At 45.7% G+C, this 5536-nt stretch overlaps 1 pseudogene; it reads left to right on the top strand.

The window, feature by feature from the left end:
- Nucleotides 1–436: 436 nt before the first annotated feature.
- On the top strand, nucleotides 437–1634 carry LOC147614734 (uncharacterized; annotated as a pseudogene).
- The last annotated feature ends 3902 nt before the right edge of the window (nucleotides 1635–5536 follow it).

Genomic DNA, 5536 nt, shown 5'->3' with positions numbered 1-5536 from the left:
AGGCAAAGCAACCACCACCACACATACACGCACACATCATGCCCCACATGCACTTGTGTGTCATGCTTGTTAAGTTGTTTTTCAGAGTGAGGACATAGCTTAGACATTGTAGGTCTTGCATAAATGCCTAAGCCCAAACGGACCCTCCCATCCATTCTTCCATTTGAAATTGCCAACGCATTCATTTATTATCTATAGGGACTACTTTTAATACAAATACATGTAAAGAGTAGTTTGGGTAAAGTATTAATCTGAACAACTTGACAAATGGGAGGGCCAATCTACTAGTGGGACAAAAGCAAGACAGAGGTTCATGGGCGGGGTCAACTGTGGGGCGACCGGCTGGCCAAATGTGAAAGCTCTCTTGTACACATTACAGAAGGTGGGAGGGAGGAGCTCCATGGGCTTCTTCCCAAGACAAATCGTAGAGGAGGTTGAGATTTACCGGTACCAAAGCCAACTGAATGCGTCCGTGCCAAGCAAGAAAGCCCACTTTTGGCATACACACAGATAGTCTGCAGGCAAGCTTTCCTGCAGAATGAAGCGTCGTCTGAAGATCAACCTCAAGCTCGTCTTCTGCTCCATTCTAGCTTTCTTTCTGCTGTCGGGCGCCTTGTTTCTGCATGGCCAGCGCCTCGCCTATTTGCTCCGCCCCATTTGGGACAACCCTCCACCCCCCTTCCACCACATCGTGCATCATTACGCCCACAACTTGTCCATGGCAGAGCTCTGCGCCCTTCATGGCTGGTCCAAGAGAGACATACCCCGCAGAGTCTTCGATGCAATCATCTTCAACAACGAGCTGGATCTTCTGGAGATCAGATGGAGAGAGCTTGGCCCCCTCATCACCAAGTTCCTCATTGTAGAGTCCAACACTACCTTCACAGGTCTCAAGAAGCCCTTGCTCTTTGCCTCCAACAGGCACAGGTTCAAGTTCGCAGAGCCTAGAATCGTGCACAGGGTTAGCTCCGGGAGGGTCTTGCGAAAAGGGGAGAGCCCGTTTGCGCTCGAGAAGCAGCAGCGGCACACCATGAGCAGCGTCTTGGCCGCATCCGGCCTCCGCGCCGGCGACCTTGTCATCATGTCCGACACAGACGAGATCCCCAGCGCCCACACCATCGACCTCCTTCGATGGTGTGAGCAAATCCCCCCTGTCTTGCACCTGCAGATGGGCAACTACCTCTACTCCTTCGAGTTTCTTGTCGACCACGGCAGCTGGCGGGCGTCTGTCAGCATCTACCGCCCGGGCTTCACCTTTTACAACCACATGAGGAAAAGCGACGCCATCTTGGCCGACGCCGGCTGGCACTGCAGCTTCTGTTTCCGGCACATCGGAGACTTTGTGTACAAGATGCAGGGCTACAGCCATGCCGAGAGGGTGAGGAATCGCAGCTTCTTGAACCACGACAGGATCCAAGATATAATATGCAAAGGGGATGACCTCTTTGCCGGAGGAGTACTCCTTCAGAGAGCTGTTCGGCAAGATGGGCTCTGTGCCACACTCTTACTCGGCGGTGCACCTCCCGGCCCATGTGCTCAGCAATCCTGAGAAGTTCAGCCATCTTCTTCCGGGGAACTGCGTCTGCGAAACGTGAATTGGCTCAATACGTCGGAAGTGCCGTCCCAGGCGGGGATCTTTCCGCCGTGCAAACGCCGGCCCCCACCGCTCGCCCACGACGCTCTCTTTCTGTACATCGAGCGGCTAGCTGTATAACACTGCCCCCTAAGGAGTGTATCCAAAAAGCATTGTTTACATATGTTGTGGCAAGATGAGGCAGCTGAAAAGAGGCAAACACAATTTGCTTTCGACCAGCTTCAAGCGGCATCGATTAAGCAGATCAATAGTTTGATGCAGAGGATTAAAGAGCTCTCATAGGAGCTTGAGGTGCAGAAGAATAATCTAGCGGATCGTGTGCGCACAATAAATCAATTTACCGATAATTATGTTCGTCTTCAACACTCCACTCGTAATCTTCGGCGTCGTGTTCACCATTTCACTCACCTTCCCATTGGATATCATGCAAGGCAAAGAAAACGTAAAGCTGTTGGGTTACTTTCTAAGACAGCATGCGTATGCAAGAGACGTAAACAAACAACCAGGTAAAATTTTTTGTAGGAATTATAGCAACTTTGAGAAGCAATTAATGAATAAAGCATCTCTCATGGGTGACTCTTGCGATTGTAGGACATGTGCAACAGCTATACTAGGATGTAACAACGCTGAGGACAATGTTAATGTCTCCCTTCTTCAGCATGTCCTTCAAGAGAAGGATATCATGGAAATGATAACAGGTTCTAGTAAAATGATAAGCTGCGAGAGACCCTTCGTCAACATTTTTTGAAGGAAATCAAAGAAATTGTCATACCCAAAGAGATGCTTGATATGTGTAACTCAGCAGGTATTAGCCAGAAAGGTTACAGAGCAATGTACAGGTTAATCACTTTAGGGTTGCGAGCAAAGGGAGTTACGCAATCCTTGCTTCCAACACTTTATAGCTTACAGATGGCAAAGAAGTGTGCTAATGGTGATATTGCATCCATGTTTAATGGTGGGTACAAGTGGGTGGAGGATATTATGCCAATGCCAACAATCAAACCCTTTGAATACAATACATATAACAATGTCTACATTGACATGGAAGTGCTACAAAAAGCAATGATTCAGTACTATGGCCTCACACTTAAAGAGACAGGTGGAAATGCCGTGTTTGTCTTGAAGCTGGATGAATGTCAAGTGGTTAAAGGTCAAAGACTGGAGCGTGTTAGTTTAACCTTGATGAGCCGAGCACTTAGAGGAAAGCCTTTAGAGACCCAAGAGTTGGATGCAACTGAAGACAGTAACAATAGGGGTCAAGGGCATAAGCAAGACTACTACGGCATTCAATCAGGGAAGAACATCTGGTGGCAAGCAGCATGGGTCCTCCCAAAAGAGAACCATGATACCTTGAGGTGGTATTTTGAATGGTCTGGCATTCAACATGTCGTCTCTTGTCAGGTCAATGGTCAAAAGCTTGATGTTCCCGGAATAGGCTACTTTAACATTGAATGGCACTTGGGTGGCGATCTAAAAACCTTAAAGTGTATGTTGGGTTGTAAAACAGGTGCGAATACTATATTCTCATGTGTTTACTGTTGTCATTCCAAGACAGCAGTAGACTCAAGAGTAAAAGGGAAACAACCTAGCAAAGGCAAAAGTCAAAAACAGGTGGGTGCAAAAGAAGTAATCGTTTTTGGTGCTAAACAGAGGAAAGGATCAAAGGTATGGCATAATGGCATATTAAGTTGTGACCAGAGCAAGCCACCTAGTCGTGACCAGGAGGACAATGCTTGGAACCCAATCTTGGACATTCCACTATGTCAAGTGCATGTGTGCACATTACATGCAAGACTCAAGATTTTGGATAAGCTATTGATGCTCCATATAAACTATGTCTGGAACATGGAGCCCGAAGATCGACGAGAAGAGTCAATACGTGCACTAGAGGGTGTACTTTCCTCTATGGGATTACATGCTGGAGCAGTGGTCTTGACAAAGGACAGAAAATCAAACCCTACACAAGACAACCCTAATAAAATTTACATGGGTGGATCGAAGGCAAGACACTTGCTATCAAACCACTTGGGTTCTCATAGCCACACTGACTTTGAAATTTGGAAGAAGATATGTGATGTTACAACATATCGAGGAAATGATGCCAGGCTTGGCCTAAAACGTGTACATGTATGGGAGGTGTGTAATAAAATGGTCGATCTTCTAGAGCGACCTCACCTCGATGACTATGGTATTGAGGCACTTAAACAAGCCACTTCTAGATTTACAGAAGAAATGGTCGAGGCATGGGGAGAAACACACATTACTCACTACATGGTAATGTTATATTTCTTGTGTCCTTGTAGTATGTTCTTCATACTGTTTGTTGACTTTTTGTAATTTTCTATGCAGCATATATTGTATGCACATGGGCCATACTTTCTCGATAGATATGGCTCTTTAGCACTTTGGAGCAATCAAGGCATGGAGAAATCACATTACCAAGCAAAGGCCGTGTATTTTAAGGGCACTCGCCATGGTGGTGGCAAAGTCAAGAGTAATGCGCTCCATGAAATGTTCAACTGGTTCTATCGTGTTCTGGTTGGCAAAAAAAGGCAGAAAACTCGTGGTAATTTGTCTCTTAGGCGTCAAATAATGAAAACTGTTAATGCAAGAAGAACTGAAGGATACAACAGATCAAATGCTAGGGAGAGAACTACGACAGTGTGTAGCAAGCAAGCGTCGGTGTGGTTCCTCATGGGCTTAAACTCTCTGATTATAATCTTTTTGTGTTTTTAAATTTTTTAAAAGTTTTAAAAAATTATATTTATAGACATATTTAAGTCATTTTTCATTTATAGCCACCACATTTCAATTTCTTCTTTGTGCTCTACTCTCTCTTGCTCTCCCACTATCTCTTGCACTCGTACATACCTAGGCCATGCCAGAAGAACTGGAGCAAGACTTGCGGTTTTTCGATCAACTCGGCCCACTACCTGCTACAGCAAAAAGGACAAATCTACCTATAGTAACAGAGCAAGAGGCAAAGGAGATGAGAGAAGAAGAGTGCAGGAAGGAGACCGAAGAAGCGCAACGCAGGAAGGAAGCTGAAGAAGCAGAGCCTAGTAGAGGAAGCCGAGGAAGGTCAAGGGCAACCACCGGAGATTGTTATTGAGGCCGACACCCTAGAACAGCTAGAGGTTATCTTATAGGACAGGGAGGTTGAGCTCTTGTCCTATGGCATCACGAAAGATACCATTGACAAAGAGTTTGCTCTTGTGAGGGCGGCTTGGGAGACAAAAATGCAAAAGAGACAGCAGCCCAAAGAGGACGCAAGGAGGGCAAGCCAAGCACAGCCACAAGCAGCCACAACATCCAGACGTCCAGTCAAGAAGTGTGGCAAAAGAATGGAGGGCAAGTTTTGGGACCAACAAGAAGAGGAAGAGCGTGCACAAAAGAAAAAGAAGTTCAGGTCTGAACGACCACCGTGGGAGAATCAAAGACCACCACTGCCTCCACCAGTTACAAAGAAGAAGAGAAAATGGAGGCCAGGGACAGTTGCGCTACGAGAGATTAGGAAATATCAAAAAAGCACAGATCTTCTCATCCCCAAGGCACCATTCTCTCGACTGGTGAGAGAAACAATGGAAAAATTTACTGACAGGGTTGACCGCATACAGAGCACAGCTCTTGAAGCTCTTCAAGAAGCTGTTGAAGATATTGTAGTTTTTGTTTTTGAAGACTCAGTGCTGGCTATGGTACATGCCAAGAGAGTTACTTTGAAGCTTGTAGATATGTCCCTAGCCCTACGTCTACGTTTAGAGCGTAGCCTTCTACCTCAATAGGCTAACCCACTTTGTAATTCTCCCTACAAAATTTTGTAATGTTCCCAAATTCCTTTGTAGCATTTTCACACATTAATGAAAGCTTTTTGAGTTGTGTTACATTCTTTGTTGAGTCCAATTTTTTTTGTATGCTCAGTGCCAATGAACATTTCATTAAAAA

This window comes from Cibotium barometz, chromosome 41 (assembly GCF_041138505.1).
Source record: "Cibotium barometz isolate CiBa-2024 chromosome 41, ASM4113850v1, whole genome shotgun sequence".
Classification (NCBI taxonomy): Eukaryota; Viridiplantae; Streptophyta; class Polypodiopsida; order Cyatheales; family Cibotiaceae; genus Cibotium; species Cibotium barometz.
The sequence above is the reverse complement of the archived record's forward strand: the minus strand, read 5'-3'. Positions and strand labels throughout refer to the sequence as shown.